At 51.8% G+C, this 18,611-nt stretch overlaps 1 protein-coding gene across 4 annotated transcripts in view; it reads left to right on the top strand.

Moving 5' to 3' along the window:
- The window catches only part of KAZN (kazrin, periplakin interacting protein), a 1,099,220-nt gene that overhangs the window by 980,967 nt on the left and 99,642 nt on the right, over window positions 1-18,611 (top strand). The window contains exon 1 of one of the 4 annotated variants that reach the window (XM_055419255.2): window positions 3,385-4,573. The exons of the other annotated variants lie outside the window; for them this stretch is intronic. The gene's annotated coding sequence lies outside the window, so the exon portion shown is untranslated. Of the gene's footprint in view, window positions 1-3,384; window positions 4,574-18,611 lie in introns of those variants that run through there. 4 annotated transcript variants of the gene reach the window in all.

Below are 18,611 nucleotides of genomic sequence, written 5' to 3' on the forward strand. Positions count from 1 at the left end.
TGGGATGCCCAGCTTAGCACATTCCAGGTGGGCCCTGGGCTTGGTCCCAGGGCTGAAAGAGGATGCAGTTCGATTAAGAAAATGCAGATTACAGCAACCCAGCGATATCACTGCTCACCTCTCAAATGGGCAAAAATCACACAAGCATGCTCTTGGCACACCTCACCCATGGTTGGTGGAAACGCTGGATGGTGTGACGCCCCTCCATAGAAGGAAATTCAGGTACAACTCACAAAGTCTCATCTGCATTTACCTTCTGACTCAGCAGAGGGATTGACCCTGAGGATAAAGCATCACGGATACAGAACAAGTTATTGTCCACACTGCAGAATACTTTCAGAGGCTTCAAATAAGGGAAAAACCGGAAGCATGTCTTGATGTTTACCTAGTAGATTTGTTGACAGTGCTTTTGGTGCGATAATCCTTGAATTATTTTGTTGTTATGGAATAGAGCTAACGAGTAAATACATTCTGTCAGGTACCAGGTTCTGTCTGTAGAAGAGGGGAATGTGGGAAAGAGGAATGTGTGGGATTGGATTTTTTTTTCCCTCTGTTTGCTCTGGGTCTGTGTTGCTGCACGCGGGTTTTCTCTAGTCACCACGACTGGGGGCTCCTTTCTAGTTGCGATGCTTAGACTTTGCACTGCAGTGGCTTCTCCTGTTGCAGCGCGCAGGCTCTGGGCACGTGGGCTCAGTAGTTGTGGCGAACGGGCTTAGTTGCTCCACGGCATGTGGGATCTTCCCAGACCAGGAACTGAACCTGTGTCCCCTGCAATGGCAGGCAGGTGCTTAACCACTGGACCACGAATGAAGTCCCCAGTATGCATATTTGATGATGTATGTGTTTGTAATCATGGAAGGGACAAGGAAGCAATGTGACCCCCAGTAGCAGTGTATACGCCAAGCGCCTGCAGCTCAGTCTCTCAATGCTGTCCCCCATGAGGAGGAGCCAGGGCCCCTTGGACACATGGAGGACTCCAGGTGTGAGGCAGTGGGAAGTAACAGAGTGTGACTAGAACATCCTGCCGCTCTAAAAAGCAGGGATGCATCCAAAGACAGATGGTCGGAAAGACCCAGGCACTGGCTTCGAGAGGCTCCGGCTGGCAAAGATGGGACAGTTTGAACATCCAAAAGAAGAATGAGAGGAATAGATTAAGCAAAGCAGGGAATGCAGGGGAAAGATGAACACGAGTTAATAAGTGTAGATTTAATTGAAAATCATCAGTAATGGACAAACTGCCTTTAGGGCCCTCCTGATGGGGTGCAGTGTGAGCGTATAGCATCATCCATGGATTAACTGGGTTGGGGGCCAGGCAGCTTCCATGTTATGAAAGACCCACAGAAGGCAAAGGGCACCTCCCAGATTAAAGGAGAGTCGGGAACCCCGGCAGTTCATTGCAGCGCTTGATCTCCGGGTCTTGAATAAGGACCGTGTATGTGGGGACCCTTGAGTATGAACCATGTGTTGAGTATGGACCGTGGATGGTATTATCACATCAGTGCAGAGTGAAGCGCAGCGGCGGCAGGCTGCTGGGAACTTGATGCTCTCAGGTCGGCGCGGCCCCCATGGCCTGTCTTGGGGGCTCCGGCAGTTTGGCAGCTCTGATTCTGCATAACGCTCTTTCCTTGCCCTGCACTGGCCGAGCACCAGGAGCAAATGTGAATCCTCGTTTGCAGATAGGAAGCCCGTGTACAGTGATATTGCTTCTCTTTATGAATATTTTAATATTAAAGTGGCAAATCCCGGAAAGTGCTGACCTGAAGCTTTCTTTGGTTGGCACGTTCCAAGCGGTTCCACAGGCCCGCTGGGTGCCAGCCTGAGTGAGTTTCGCCAGAGGAGCAAGTGGCCTCTTCGTGTGACAGAGGGGGAACTCCAGCCTAGTGCCCCCATCCCGCCCTGAGTGGGGCTCGCAGGACCTCAAGGGGATAAACTGTGGTCTTCTTATTGTGATGTCACTTCAGGAAAAGAACTTAACTCAGAATCTCAGTACAGAGAGGCTGCAGTGGGACTTCCCTGGTGGTCCAGTGCAGGGGCCCTGGGTTCAATCCCTGGGCAGGCAAGTTCCTCCTTGCTGCTGCTATGTGCGGGCGGTGGGGGTGGGGGACTCTACCGGGCCCTGGCTGGTCCCCTGCACCCAGCCCACACTCACCCAGCTGAGTGGTTAGTAAGTCTTCCATAAGCAGCGGCTGCTGCTCCTTTTCTCTTTTCAGTAGCATCAAACTCACACCAGCGGGCACTCTGCCAGCTATCAGAAACGCAGGTAGTCTTTCATTCCAGAAGTATTGATTGACCCCTGGCCGCATGCCAGGCCCAGGGTGAGGGGCTGAGGGTGCCATGGAGAGCAAACCCATTCTGCAGCCGCCTCCTCCCAGCCCAGCAGTTTAGAGAGGAATCAAGTCATAAATTAGTGAGCAGGCAAGAAAAAAAGAGAGATAGTAGTATGTGCCATACAGCATAAAATGAAGTGTGGAGGACAGCGGGGGGACACGGCTCTTCTGCAGGCAGTGGCCAGAGCCAGCCTCTTGGGAGTAGAGACCTTTAACCCAAAACAGAGGTTACCAAGACCACCTCTGTGTGGCTGGAGGGCACGGGGTATGGGGGATGCGGAGATGTGATGGAGGGTGTTTCATGTGGGGCTTTGCAATCCTAGTGAGGAGTTTGGACTTTATTATGCACGTATGGCAGAAAGTGAAGAGGAACTAAAAAGCCTCTTGATGAAAGTGAAAGAGGAGAGTGAAAAGGTTGGCTTGAAGCTCAACATTCAGAAAACAAAGATCATGGCATCTGGTCCCATCACTTCATGGGAAATAGATGGGGAAACAGTGGAAACAGTGTCAGACTTTATTTTTTTGGGCTCCAAAATCACTGCAGATGCTGATTGCAGCCATGAAATTAAAAGACGCTTACTCCTTGGAAGGAAAGTTATGACCAACCTTGATAGTATATTAAAAAGCAGAGACATTACTTTGCCAACAAAGGTCCGTCTAGTCAAGGCTATGGTTTTTCCATTGGTCATGTATGGATGTGAGAGTTGGACTGTGAAGAAAACTGAGCACCGAAGAATTGATGCTTTAACTGTGGTGCTGGAGAAGACTCTTGAGAGTCCCTTGGACTGCAAGGAGATCCAACCAGTCCATTCTAAAGGAGATCAGTCCTGGGTGTTCATTGGAAGGACTGATGCTACAGCTGAAACTCCAATACTTTGGCCACCTCATTCAATGAGTTGACTCACTGGAAAAGACTCTAATGCTGGGAGGGATTGAGGGCGGGAGGAGAAGGGGATGACAGAGAATGAGGTGGCTGGATGGCATCACCGACTCGATGGACATGAGTTTGAGTGAACTCTGGGAGCTGGTGATGGACAGGGAGGCCTGGCGTGCTGTGATTTCATGGGGTCTCAAAGAGTCGGACACGACTGAGCAACTGAACTGAACTGAACTGAACTGATGCATGTGGCAGGATGCTCTGGTTTTCAGCAAAGAAGCGACTCAGTCTGACTGGCCTTTGGAAGCAGCCCCTGTGGCGGCAGCATCAGGAATAGTGCGAGAGGGTGGGGGCGGGGGGATGTGGAAGGCCAGGCCTCCAGTAGCACAGGGTGGAGAACTACACCACTTGCTGGCACTTTAGATGCGGAGTGGTTTCCCCTCCAGCCTGAGGGCACTAGGGAGCCATTGCAGGCTCTAGGCAGGGAGTGATGGAATCAGATCGGAGTTTCCAAAGCCAGCCTGGGGATTCAGAGTGAAGGCAGGGGAGCCAGCTGTGAGTAGGAGGACCTGGACTCGGGGGCCGGTGGTCCCCCCTTCAGAGGAAGGAGGCGCTGCAGGCAGGGCCTGTTTCCTCCTCCCATTTGGCCGCAGACCCCTTGAATGGGGGTCTCACAGCATACCCTCCATCTCCTCCTCTTCCTCCGCCTCCTGGCTTCCCCTGCACTCCTTGAAGAGTGGGGGAATGCATCTCGGTTTCCTTCCCCACCCAGCTGGCTCCGTTTTCAGCCAACCAAAGCAGAGCTGGGACTCACTAAAGGAAAGAGCTCTGCCCAGCATCTTCGCCCTGCCCAGTCCTGCTGGAGGGAATTGTAATTAAAAACGGGGCGGCTGCACTTAGAGTAATGACATGCTACACTCAGAATTGCTGTCCTCGGCTCTGGTTTTCCTGATGCGAGAAAATCCAATCACCCCAGGTTACGTTCAGCCCGGATGTGTGCTGATTGGATCCGTAAACTCCAGCCAGTGGACTGTGTCCTGATCGCCACCTGCAGCTCCCACTCAGCCAACGGACGTGGGTCATAAGGGCCGGCCTGGACCTGGGTGGGGTCTGATGTTCAGCTCACACAAGAGGCTGCAGAACTGAGGGAAGGCTGGCTGCAGGCCTCCTGAACCCTGAGGCATTACTGCACGCAAGACCGCCTCCTCTCGCTGGGCTCTTGGGGTCCCCGCACGTGACTGTCATCTGGGATAGCAAGCGTCCCCAAAGCCTCGTGCGCCCCACCTTCCCATCCAGACCCGCAGGAGCGCAGGTTAGCCTCTCCTGATGACTCAAGGTCATATCTGGTTTGTCCCTGGAAAATAAGGAGGTACAATCTTTTTTGTTTTGCTCATTTCTCGTTCCCCTCCTCTCAGGCTGTGACTGTCCCTTGTCTGTTGTCCCTGGGTCCCGTCTTGGCATTGATGGAGGCAGTACCATGGGGGTACCGTGGGGGTTGGGGTCAGGGCCCCTGGCTTCAAACCCTGGCTCTGTTGCGTAGTACCCGTGCCTTGGGCCAGTCCCTCAGCCCCTCCAAGAAGCAGTTTATTCAGCTGCAAAGTGGGGACAATGATAGAACCTGCCAGACACGGGAGATGTGAGGATGGACTGTCATTTCAGCCGACTGCCCTAGGCACGAGCAGCCCCCGTGACTGAAGTGACCCCTCCCCCTCGTGCTTTCTTGCCCACCCTCCCAAGCTTCGGACCCAGCACGGAGCAGGCCAAGGGCCACCAAACCCAGTGCCTCCCCAGCAGCGCTCAGCAGCACGGGGAGTTCTCCTTGGACGGCAGGAAGATCGCGAATCGTCAGGGGAGGTGGGTGCTTGGGCTTGGGGCACTTGACCACAGAAGGTGAAGGGCCTCTGTCTGGGCAGGAGAGATGGGTCGAATATCTTGAAAGTGAGACCTGAGCCCCGCACAGTGCCTTCAGGAGCATTCCTGGGCTGAGGTCTGATCCTCCCAGGAGCCTTGGAGATACCAGCACTGGGCTGGGCCAGTCTGTCCTGTTTGGCAGCAAGGAAAACTTGGCCCAGGAGCTCATGTTAGTTTTCCACCAGGTTCCCCACAGAGCCTGGCTGGCATGCACTGCACCTTGTCCCCGTTCCCTTAGACCAGAGCCCAGGGGACAGCCTCCCTGAGCTGTGCCTCTGTTCCCAATCTTTGCTGTCAGAAGGAGGCTGGATCCAGCTTGCATACTCCCACCAGTCTGCTCCTCGCTGCTCTTCTCCTGCCTTCAGCATTGTGGGTCCCTCTTGCCGGAAACCCTCTCCTGCCCAGCCTGAACCACTTCGGGCATCTCAGACTCCGTCATGAGATGAAGTTGTTTACCTTCATTTACTCTGGGCTGTGAAGTCAGTGACCTGCAGCTCTGTTCTTAAGCCTACATGCTACTCTTAAATTTTTTGAATGTGGTGCCACCATTTTAAAGTTGGAAATTATCCAGTGTGGATTTCTACCTTCTCTTGGAAAACGAGCATGTCTGGGCCCTGTGGCCAACGGTCAGCTGGTCATGAGGGGCAGTTAGCCTACAGCCCTCCACATCCCAGCATCTTCAGCCAGGCTCCCTGACTTGGTACCCCAAGCAGCAGCCCCAGGGATACATGTCAGCTTGCAGTCTCTTGCAGACAGCAGAACTGGCCTAATGCAATGGGTCTTTGCTCCCCCGTCCTCCCCGCCAGTGTCCAGCAACCTTGGTGTGCGGTCACTGGGCTGGCTTTCTTCCCTCTTTCCTTTGAAGCCAGGTCTTCTCTCTCCGCTTACTGACCCCGTGCACCTCCCTCCACCCAGACCGGCAAGTGCATTGACTCACCCCTCTCCTCACACCTCTCTAGGTCCTTCTCTGGTAGCTGTATTTTAACACCCTGGGTGTGTGGCTGAGTCATCGCCTTCTCGCCAGGATCCAGCTCAGGGGCTGGCCTACGGCGGGTGCTCCAGGAGCAGAGAATGCTTGAGTGAGATGTTGAGAAACCTATGAGGTCTGCTCCCGGCCTCCCCTTGGGGCTTCAGAGGGAGACAGAGCCACCCCGACTCTGCTGCCTTGGGGTGAGGAGACGTCTTGTAGCGACATGCTTGGTAGCTGGTGCCCTCCAAGGGGTGTGCAGATCATGCATAGTGATGCCAGACTGGGTGATTCCTCCAAGTCAGCCTTCCCTCCCGCCAGCCTCTCCCAGTCCCCGGAGAAAGAGCTGATTCCCAGAGGAGAAACCATCTTGGGAAGAGTGGGCCAGGGAAGCCCTGCCTCCCAGCACCCCAGGGCCTTGTGTGTGGGGCACTGGGCGGTTGTTGTCCATTCGCAAAGTCGTGTCCTACTCTTTGCAGCTTCATCAACTGGAGCCCACCAGGCTCCTCCTTCCTCCACTACCTCCAGAAGTTTGCTCAAATTCACATCCGTTGCGTCGGTGATACTATCTGACCATCTCGTCCTCTGCCGCCCCCGTCTCCTTTTGCCTCTGATCTCTCCCAGCATCAGGGTCTTTTCCAGTGAGTCAGTTCTTCGCATCAGCTGCGGGGAGGGAGGTGTTTGTTCCGCGTGGCCTCCCGGTCACTTTGCCCTGACTGTTTGCCTTCAGGCCATTTGTTCCTGTTGGCCCTTTTCGCTTTGCTGCTCCCTCAGCCTGGAATGCTCTTTCTTGCCCCCTGGAGCGCCTGGCTCCTCAGCCTTCCTGCTGTCAGGTGAAACGTGACCAGCTCAGAGAGATCCTCAGAGCTTCTTCTCCCAAGGCCGTCTGTCCTGTCCCCCCACCCCAGACCCCCAAACTCCAGTTATTCTCAGTGTCAGCCTCAAATGCTTCCCTTCCCATGGCATATTCCATGGTTTCTGATGACTTTCTGTTTGGGGGCTTAGTTATTAGCTGGGAGGGCAGAAAGGTGGTGTCTAGCTGACTTCTGCTCTGTCCCCAGCAGCACACAGTTAGGAGGAGGTGGGTTCTTGGTGAAGCTTGTGCTGGGAGAATGGATGCTTACTTGGACTTGGTCAGCCCCCTGAGGATGCGGGGCAAAGGTCTGAGCTGGGGGTTAGCAGCAGAGACTGGAGCCTCAGGGGCTGACCAGGCCCCCAGGCACCTGGGGTCCAGTGGGCCTCAGAGAAAAGGCATCAGGCAGGGCTGCTGCTGCTGCTAAGTCACTTCAGTCGTGTCCGACTCTGTGTGACCCCATAGACGGAAGCCCACCAGGCTCCCCTGTCCCTGGGATTCTCCAGGCAAGAACACTGGAGTGGGTTGCCATTTCTTTCTCCAGTGTGAGAAAGTGAAAAGTGAAAGTGAAGTCGCTCAGTCGTGTCCGACCCTTAGCGACCTCACGGACTGCAGCCTACCAGGCTCCTCCATCTGTGGGATTTTCTAGGCAGGAGTACTGGAGTGGCTTCCATTGCCTTCTCCGTCAGGCAGGGCAGGCCTTATCAAATCCCACCTCAGTCTCTTCATTTCTGCCTGGCATCGGGCAGGCTGCTTAACCTGTCTCACAGTTCCTGCTTCCTCATCTGTGAAGTGGGTGTACTTTCCACCTCACGGGCTGCAGTCATGTGAGTAGTAAGGCTGCAGTATGTGTGTAAGAAAAGTATGAAGCCTGTCCAGACATAGCACCTGAATAGGCTAAGCACGTAGTAATTTGTTGGCTGCCGTCTGTGGGGTCGCACAGAGTCGGACACGACTGACGTGACTTAGCAGCAGCATCAGTGAGCCTGGAAACAGTGAAAGACAGGACAGACAGCCTGGCCTGCCGCGGTCCATGGGGTCTCGAGAATCAGGCACAACTTGGTGACTGAGCAACAAGTGAGCCTGATGTTTAGTTTGGAATGAGGCAGACAGAAAGTAGAAATGTGGCTCTGTGCTCAGGAACAAGATGGGCTTGGATCTTCCCCCCCTTACCCCAACCCCCACCCCCAGACTCTTTTACCCTGTCCTTGCTCCCCCAAGGACCAGAAGTGCCCCAGAGGCTTCCCCAGCCAGCGGGGGTAGGGCCGAGCCAGAAGTGGGCACTCCTCAGCTGTTAGTTGACTGGTTTGCTGATGGGTTGTATGGTTTCATGACTAAAAGGTGCTCTGAAGATTAGCTGGCGTGGGGTTGGGGATTATCTACAGAATGGGGGCCTGGGTCCTCTCTGCTCCATCTCTCGCCGTGTATCAGCCCCAAGATAAGGATGTTGCTAACTTCTAGTGGGAAAACAACCAGAGGATGGGGAGACTCTGGAGGGTTGGATTAGGTGAGAAACATCCTTGGGGAGTGTCACTGTCCCTGCCCAAACACTGTACCTGATTTAATGCAGTAAAATGTCACAGCACACCATGAGGCAGGTGCTTTTACTGACTCCACTTTACAGGTGAGGAAACTGAGGCCCAGGGAGGCAAAGATTCCCCAGCTAGAGAGCCTAAATTCAGACCCACACCACTGGGCTCCAGGAACCTGCACTTTCAACCACCCTGAATCCTGCTTGGAGCAACTGTCAACATGTATTCAGGAAGTTCATGTGTTGAACCTGGAGGCAATTTGGGTGTTAAAGTAGAAAGGACATTGGTCCTAGAGTCAGATGGAGCTGTTTGGAATCCCATGTTTTACTGCTGTGTGACTTTAGGCAAGTCACTTCGCCTCTCTGAGCTTTCATTTTATGATTAGGACAATAGACAAGAAAATACCTCCTTTGCAAGGTTGTTCAGAGGGTAGAACAGGGTAGCATGTGAAGGCCCCTCCCCCACAGCATCCCGCAAGTGTATGTTTACTCCCTTTCTCCAGGGTTTCCTCCCACCCCGTGCCTTCAGCCCCAGGCACTGGCCCCCATCCAGAGCCTGACCTTGGCCTTGAGATCCAAGAGGGCTTCGGAAATGACTTTGGCTGCTCCAGCGGAGGGAGCTGCCCTGATCCGCTTGCAGATCAGGATCTCCGGGCCCCCTTGCCAGGCCTTTCATGTTTTTGCTTTATTTCACAAGAGCCCCGGTGTTTGTTTAGCAATGAAGTGGTATTTTTAGAACTTAAAAGTAAGTCTGCTCTTCGAGGAACAAGCCTGTGGTTGTAGCTCCAAATGGAGCCAGGCCTGGACAGAAGGCTTGTGAGCGCCCTGCCCTGGCTCGCCCACCCCCACCCTCTGCTCCCCTTGGGCCTTTCCTTTGGATGCAGGACACCCTCAGTCTGCCCTGTCCAGCTTGACTCCTTCCTGCCTGAGGGTCTAGCCCTTGGGAGTACTGGCCCTTGGGAGTACGTGCAATAGTCCCCACGTGTTGTAAGCTGAGTAATGACGCCAGAGATGTCCACATTCTTATCTCTGGAGCCTGTGACTATGTTTCCTTGTATGGCAGAAGGAACTTTACAGATGGAGAGAGCATCCTGGATTTTCCAGTGGTCTGGGATGCGAAATGCTGAGGTGGATGAAGCACAAGCTGGAATCAAGATAGCCGGGAGAAATATCAATAACCGCAGATATGCAGATGATACCACCCTTCTGACAGAAAGTTAAGAGTAACTAAAGAGCCTCTTGATGAAGGTGAAAGAGGAGAATGAAAAAGCTGACTTAAAGCTCAACATTCAAAAAACGAAGATCATGGCATTTGGCCCCATAACATCATGGCCAGTAGATGGGGAAACAATGAAAACAGTGAGAGACTTTATTTTCTTGGGCTTCAAAATCACTGCAGGTGGTGACTGCAGCCATGAAATTAAAAGACACTTGCTCCTTGGAAGAAAAGCTATGACCATTCTAGGTAGCATATTAAAAAGCAGAGACACTACTTTGCCAACAAAGGCCCATGTAGTTAAAGCTGTGGTTTTTCCAATAGTCATGTATAGATATGATTGATAGTTGGACCAAAAAGAAGGCTGAATGCTGAAGAATTGATGCTTTTGAACTGTGGTGTTGCAGAAGACTGTTGAGAGTCCCTTGGACTGCAAGGAAATCAAACCAGTCAATACTAAAGGAAATCAACCCTGAATATTCACTGGAAGGACTGATGCTGAAGCGGAAGCTCCAATACTTTGGCCACCTGATGCAAAGAGCCAACTCATTTGAAAAGAGCCCGATGCTGGGAAAGATTGAAGGCAGAGGAGAAGGGGACAACAGAGGATGAGATAGTTGGATGGCATCACTGACTCAATGGACATGAGTTTGAGCAAGCTCCAGGAGATAGTGATGGACAGGGAAGCCTGGCGTGCTGCACTCCATGGAGTCGCAAAAAGTCGGACACGACTGAGCGACTGAACAACATCCAGGGTCCTTGTAAGAGAGCGGCAGGAGGGCCAGAGAGAAGTGGGGTGATGCCCGAAACAGAAGTTCAGAATCAGAGGGAGACGTTTACAGATGCTCCACTGATGGCCAGGAGAATGGAGGGAGGGGGTCCCGAGCCAAAGAATGCGGGTGGCTCTAGAAACCATAAAAGGCAAGGAAGTGGATTCCCCCTGGAGCCTCGAGAAGGAGCCACAGTCCTGCCAACACCTTGATTCTGGTCCCAGAAACCTATTCCAGATCCTGACCTCCAGAACCATGGGAGAATGGATTTGTGTTGGCTGAAGCCACTAAGTGTGTACTCATTTGTTACAGTAGCGATGGGAACCTAATACACAGCCCCCTGTCCCAGCTTCATTGGAGCACCTCACTTCCAGCTGGGCCACAGGGGTACTGAGCCTCCAACGACACCTCTGAAAAACAGGATTCATTCTCCCCAGAATTGTGGCAAGGAGTTTTATTTTGTCTTTGTTTGTTTTCATTGAAGGATAATTACTTTACAGTGTTGTGTTGGTTTCTGCCATACAAAAAAGGTGAATTAGCCGTGAGTCTGTATATGTCCCTTCCCTCTTGAACCTCTCTCCCACCCCCGGCCCATCCCACCCCTGTAGGTTATCACAGAGCACAGGGTTGAGCTCATCAGGAGGAGTTTTTGAGGCTGTAAGGACCTGACGCAGCCCCTGCCATGTAGTAAACGTGAAAATATTTCAGCTGTGCCTATTGTTTGCTTCTCTGCAGAGAAGCCGGGTTGGGGACAACATGTGAGCATCATTTTTTATGTGTTTGGGTTGATGATACAGACACTTGTATTCAAACTCCAGCTTCAGCCAACTCAGGGAAGTTTTTCAGTGATGTTTGGAAGAGTTGCTAGTGCCTCTGGGCCTCAGTTTCCTCATCTGTAGGAGGGGAGAATAGTGACACAGGACTGAGGGAACATACACAGGCACAGACCACAGAGCGAGGAGCCTGGTCCACAGTGCAGCTGGAAGAATGGAGCCTCCGCTCTGGTTTGGTCAGCTGCCCTGGGTCCTCTCCACCCGGAGCTCAGCCACGCGCCTCCTTCAGCAGCTGGAGGGCTCCCAGCCTCCCGGGTCGACCTCTGTTGGATGCAGCATTTTCTCATGATATTAGTCATCGTTCGAGAGGACCTTGAGAATCCGTCTTTCCCACCAGAGGTCGATTTAGGGTGGGAAGTGGTTTCTTCCTGCGGTTTCCCACTTGTCCAGCAAAGCTAAAATGTTAACCAACTGCCGTTGTGGGGGCTGTTCCCCTTCTTGGCTGAGGACTCTGGAGATGGAAGATGACACACCTGGGGCAGGAATCCTCTGCCAAGGTGTAGGAGGAGAAGGGCCCAGTGAAATGGGTCTCAGATGCCCACTGTCTCCGCCCAGATGCACCTGACATGTGTGAGGACCCAGGACGTTGAAAGGCAGTCAGAAGAGATTCAGTTGAGTTTGCAGAGAAAGATCTGTGCACATGACCTGCTGACACCATAGCCCAGCCAGTCGGTGCCGGAGCCAGCGACTGCACCCACAGAGGCCAGAGCACCTGGTTGCATCTGGCTTTGAGCTTCTCGTGTCTTGGGGAGGACAGCACAGGATCAGGAGCACCTGCGTTAAAGCTCTTGGCCAGTAGCTGTCGGAATGATCTTGGGTGAGTCACTTAACTTCCTGGAACCTGTTTTCCCATTCAAAAAATAAATCACTATCATCAACACCTTCTTCATCTGACACATGGGGCACCTACCATGTGCCAGGCACTGTCCTGAGTTCTCTTGATGGGTGTTACTGCATAAAACATGTGAGGTGAGTGGTCTAGTTAGCTTCAAATAAGGGGATAGGGAAGATTGAAGGCAGGAGGAGAAGGGGACGACAGAGGATGAGATGGTTGGATGGCATCACCGACTTGATGGACATGAGCTTGTGCCAGCTCTGGGAGTTGGTGATAGACAGGGAAGCCTGGCGTGCTGCAGCCCACAGACTGGCTGGGCTATGGTGTCAGCAGGTCATGTGCACAGATCTTTCTCTGCAAACTCAACTGAATCTCTTCTGACCGCCTTTCAACGTTGCAAAGAGTCAGACACAACCGAGTGACTGAACTGAACTGAAGGGGACAGCGGGCACTGAGGAGTTAAGGAAGGTACCCAGGGTGTCAGGAAGCGGGCAGAGCCAGGATTTGGACCCCGGCCACCTGACGCTTGTTACGCCTGCAGCCTCCTGCCTCGGGGATAACGGGGGTGGTGTGTGCAGCCTCCAGGCTTTTCTGCATTATATGTGTAGAATGGGAAGCAGCAGTACTTTGTGAATGGAGCACACGGTGCCTGTTTTTGGCTTTTGTTTCTATTATCCAGGTTACCAGAGATGCTTGGTTTCAGAGGCTGGGGCAATATCCATTCAAACTTTTGAGAGTCAAAAATGTATTTACTGTTTTGATCTAGTTGTGGTGGTATTCAGTCGCTAAGTTGTGTCCAACTCTTTTGCAACCCCATGAACTGTAGCCTGCCAGGCTCCTCTGTCCATGGGATTTTCCAGGCAGGAATGCTGGAGTAAGTTGCCATTTCCTTCTTCAGGGGATCTTCCTGACTCAGAGATCCAATGCACATCTCCTGCATTGCCGGTGAATTCTTTTTCACTGAGCCACCAGGGAAGCCCTAGTCTACACATACATCGACTCATCTAATTTTGTGCTTTAAATAACATGTGGGTTGTTCACACTATGTCACACTTCAATAAAGCTATTTTTTAAAAACACAACAGAAGTTAATCAGTGAAACAAAATCCGTTGTGTCCAGTGGGTTAGGCCAAGTGGGGACCACCCAAAGGGTGGCCCAGTTTTTGGGGTGGTTTTCAGGCAGTGTCCTCTGCCCTCAATTACTAGCATAAAGGGGGCTGTGGAAATGGGGGATGACCTTTGTCTTGGGGGTTGCCTGAATGTCACAGCATTGGCCTCTCCTGACCACTCAGCTTAGGATCAGCACACAAACACATATACACCCTCAGCAGTCAGATTGTGTTCCTACAGGTGTGTTTTACGTAAAACACACCCGCCTGCTGCATGGGCTCTATTACATGGAAGCAGGTGTTCACCTCCTGGGTGTCCCCTCACCTAGTCTCCTCCAGGGGCTGCCCCTTAATGTCCCTGGCTTACATTTTGGCTGGTGACATCAGCTTAAGGACAGCAAAGCTAGGCCTCCACCTAGGAAACCCACCTTCTCTCCTTTAAAGGACCTTTCCTCTGAGGCTCTTGTGTTCCAGGCACTGTGTGGGTGCTGGAAAGTCCTGGGTCAGAGACCCAGCTCAGTGAGTGGACAGGCCTGGGGCCAAGCTTCCCAGTCACTGGCTGCATGTCCAGATGTGGTCTCACATGATCTGTGTGATCCTGAGCAACCCCTTAGCCAAGTTAAGTCTCAGTTTCCTCATCTGAACAATCACGGTAATTTCATAAGGCTGTTGTGTGGGTCATATGAGAGGGTCCCGTATCTCATCAATTCTGACATGCACATTGTTTAAATGTTGCAGGTCTGAAAGCAGGGTTCATCCCCCAGGGGAGGTGTCAGAGTACAATTGGTCAATCCTTCCCTGGTGGTCCCTCAAATATCAGTGCATCTTGTACCTGCTATTGTCCTGGATCTGAGAACAGACTCAATGGAAAGGCCTTGGCAGTGTGCAGATATTAGCATGTAATGGGAAGAACCTCAACTCCAGAGCTGCATGTATGGTCTTCACCCTGGCTCTGCCTCTTTCTGGCTGCTGCAGTCTCAGATAAGTGACTTGATCATTCACAACTTCAGCTTCCTCACCGGTAAAATGGGGACAGTAAAGTTTAGCTCCATTTGTTCTGAAAATTTGATAAACTAACATGCGTGAATGCCCCTGACACAGGGGCGGGCATTTAGTAGGCATCTGGTAGTTTTGTTCTCCGTCTTTTAAGATGAGACTGAGCCTCTTTGAAGTTTGTCTCTGGGGAAACTTAGTGTGAGGTCAGAGGTGCTTTGAGCATCACCCTGTTTGGCATCTAAGTCCCTTAGATTTTGTGCCTCAGTTTTACCAGCCAAAGTGGCTGTGAGGATTAACTGAAACAACACAGAGTACCTGGCACTTAAAAGGCACTCATCAGGGACATTCACCAGGCACATGGATCCAGTTTTCATTATTGCCGTTATTAATAGTGATGATTCTTCTGAGCTGGGATGATACAGGTGGATACGTCAAGATCACTCCCTTGAGACCTTGCATACGTTGAAGAGGAGAATGTGCAAGCCAGACGCAGCCTGGCAGGTGCAAGGACCACAACCAGCCCTCGTCCCAGAGTGTGGGAGGTTTCAGCCACAAAGACACATTAAGAGTTCTACAGGTGCACTTTATTTAAAATCATCATTGGGGAAAAGGCATGTTTTATTTTGTCTTAAGATTTTTTAAATGTGGACCGTTTTTAAAATCTTTATTGAATCTGTTACAATATAGTTTCTGTTTTACATTTTTTGGTTTTGGGGTTTTTTTTTTACCCTGAGACATGTGGGATCTTAGTTCCCTGACTAGGGATTGAGCCATCCCCCTCCCACCCCCCACTCCCACATTGAAAGGTGAAGTCTTAACCACTGGACTTCCAGGGAAGTCCCCGAAAAGACATGTTTTAAATCTGCCCTGCAGATTTTGCTTTTGCAGGTTGCTGGGCATGGACCCAGCCCCTAGGGGTCCAGTCAACCTGATTCCAAACAATAACCAGTGTTTGCAGTGCAGTAACAGGGGGCTTTTGAACTGTGGTGCTGGAGAAGACTCTTGAGAGTCCCTTGGACTGCAAGGAGATCCAACCAGTCCATTCTAAAGGAGATCGATCCTGGGTGTTCATTGGAAGGACTGATGCTAAAGCTGAAACTCCAATACTTTGGCCACCTCATGCGACGAGTTGACTCACTGGAAAAGAGTCTGATGCTGGGAAGGATTGGGGGCGGGAGGAGAAGGGGACGACAGAGAATGAGATGGCTGGATGGCATCACCAACTTGATGGACATGAGTTTGAGTGAACTCCGGGAGTTGGTGATGGACAGGGAGGCCTGGCGTGCTGTGATTCATGGGGTCGCAAAGAGTCAGTCACAACTGAGCGACTGAACTGAACTGAACAGGGGGCAGGCACCATCTGTCGGTGTTCTTCCCCCTCCTTCTGCCCTAACTCTGTCCCGCTTTCCCTGCACCCCCAGGTAGTCTGTCTGCCCACCCCTTCCGGTTTCCTTCTGAGTTTACACTTTAACCTGAAGAGGATTGGTGTTTGCACCACGGCAGGCAGGCAGCTAGCCAGTCCCCCACTATTTGGTCCCTTCTTTGGTGGACAGACATCCCAGGGGACCCAGTGGCAATTGCATTTTTCATTTTCCCCGTGGTTTACCACGTGGCTGGACTCTGGGGATATCCAGGCAGGCAGATCTTGCAGTGGCTGGACGAACTGGGGGGTCTGAACTTGGAGCCCTGGGCCGGTGAGCTGTGATCAGGGACAGATGGCACTGCTATGGCACTTGGGGTGCTGTGGGGTTCTGCCACCCTCACCTGCTAGCCAGGGGTCCTCTTTTGGGTTAAAAAGCCATAGTCAAATACATCAGAGTTTACTAAACACTTGCATCCAGCATCTTGTTTAAATGAAAGAAGATTCCCAAATAGGACAGGAGGCTCAGGCCTCTGGGTTGTGGGAGGTTTGAGCGTGCTCTTTGTTGGGCAAAGGGAAGGAAAGAGCCCTCGGTCCCCTGCTGAGGTTTGCAGGTGACCTAGCAGGTGCCTCTTGTGTAGAAGCTGCTTGCTCAGTGCTGACTGGATTGGACTGACTGTGAGCAAGAAAAATCTGGGCAAGGTGTATCCTGACTGCCAGCAGGTTCAGCTGTGTGTGTGTGTGATTCCTTGCAGAAGGGTAGGGCCTTGCTCTTTCTTTTTCCCTGCCTTATCTCCTCCAATCGCCTAGGTGTCATTGTAGAGTCAAGTAGGTCTGCTAAAGAGCGAGGGCAATGATGACCATTCACCAGTTGATTCCACAAATACTAATTGAGCATCTACTCTGTAACAGCACTGTTCTAGGTGTTAAGGATACAGCAGTTAATAAAAGAGACAAAAATCCCTGCCCCTGCAGAAACAACATTCCAGTAAACTACATGGTGTGATGAGTAAAGTATATGGTATGGTGGTTGGCATTCAGTTCTAAGGAGGAAAAGCAGTGAAGAAGGGTAGAAAGTACCAGGGATTACAGTTCTAGAAACTTCCAGGGAAGTAATGATGACACTAATAAGAACAACAATAGCTGCATTTGCTCAGTGCCTTCTAGAAGCCAAGCCCCTGCAAGGAACTCACACGCATATAGCCTTGATAACAACCTTGAGAGTTACTTGGGAGGCTGAGCAGGTCATGGGTGTGGAGCCTGGGTGTCACAGTCCTGAAGTAAACCCAGGCATGCTACCCAACATCACTCTGTGGGCAGCACCAGGGTCCCCCGATCGTGAAGGGGGAAGGGCAGTCACCCCTACCTCCAGGAATTGCTGTGAGGATTAAATGAGTTAATATATGCAAATGCTCACAACTCATAGTACAAGCCCATACATGGTAACTACTTCTAATTAGTATAATTATCCCTTTTTACTGTGGAGAAAATTCTCATAGTGAATGGTAGAGTTAGGATTTGAACCCAGAGCTGGCGCTCCAAATCCAGTGGATTTTTTTTTTTTTTTTTTGCTGCACTGGGGTTTAGTTGCAGCCTGCAAACTCTTGTTAATTGTTGTGGCATGTGGGATCTAGTTTCCTGCGCCTCTGTGTGCTCAGTCTTGTCCCACTGTTTCAATGCTGTGGACTGTAGCCCACCAAACTCCTCTGTCCATGGAATTTTCCAGGCAGGAATACTGGAGTGGGTAGCCATTTTCTACTCCAGGGGATCTTCCCGATCCAGGGTCTCTTGTGTCTCCTGCATTGACAGGCAGATTCTTTTCCACTGCACCCCCTGGATCAAACCCAGGCCCCCTGTATTGGGAGTGCAGTCTTAGCAACTGAACTACCAGGATAGTTCCCAGGGGATTTTTTTCTCTCTCTCTTTTTTTTTTTTTGGCTGTGCCATGCAGCATGCGGGATCTTAGCTCCCCAACCAGGAGTCAAACTCATGCTTCCCCATATTGGGAGTGCAGAGTGTTAACCACCAAACCACCAGGGTAGTCCCCAGTGGATTTTTTTTTTAAGAGCTAGAAATGTAATGTTCCAGCAACACTATGAGGCCTAGACATTACAGTCCCAACTTACAGATGAGAACATCGACGCACAGAGCTGGGAAATAGGGAAGACATGCTTTTGAGCCCAGGGCTTTCTCTGGGACATGGCTGCTGTGCAGGCCACCCATCAGTGTCTGGACTGGAGGGAGAGGGAGGGAGGTCCTGGAGGAGTTGGGGGACCTCCTCCCTTCTCCTGTTCCCCTGGACTTCTGCTCTGACAGGCAGGTACCTCGCCCACCCGACTGCCTTCATAGCAGATGTTTAAGCAGCCCAGAAAGTGGATAATTCCAAAGCAGAGGAGGTTGTTTGGGAACAGAGCTCGCTGGTTTCTTGCACGTTACAGCGTGCTAACAAATCTGATTGCTGTACCCGTTAAATGCCTCAGCTTCGATTTGCATAAGAAGTGTTTTCTCCCAATGGATTATCAGTTCATGGCATCGCCATGTGCAAAAGGTTCGGGTGCCCCTTGGCAGCACAGGATGGAACCAGTGCCCTGCCTTGGTGCAGAGGTGACCCCCTGTGAACCAGCTGAGCCCCTCCTTCTACAGTCTGGAGCAGAAGAGTCGCCTCCTCTCTCTTTTTAATAAAGTAACTTTTGCCCATGAGGTGTAGTGAACACCTGGAAGCTTTGTCTATCTTCAGCTGAGGCTTGTGCAAGCAGAGGGCTGCTTTTCCTGGGGGTTCGGCCCAAAGCTCATTACCGTAAGCCCAGCACCCAAGCCCGACCTCACCCATCCAGGCTTCATCATCCGAGTCTGGGACCTGGGTTGTGATTTTGGACCCCTGGGCTGCCGACATCATGAAGGAGAGGGCTTTTCCAAGCTGATGAGTGGTAGCCTGAGCTTCCGGGGTTATGTAGGTCCCTGAACAGTGCAGGCCTCAGACAAGCCTAAGAGTAGGAGGCCTTGGCTCTCACTAGCTGAGCAACCAA

Source organism: Moschus berezovskii, chromosome 17, assembly GCF_049115385.1.
Source record: "Moschus berezovskii isolate FMDL1 chromosome 17, NW_MosBer_1.0, whole genome shotgun sequence".
NCBI lineage: Eukaryota > Metazoa > Chordata > Mammalia > Artiodactyla > Moschidae > Moschus > Moschus berezovskii.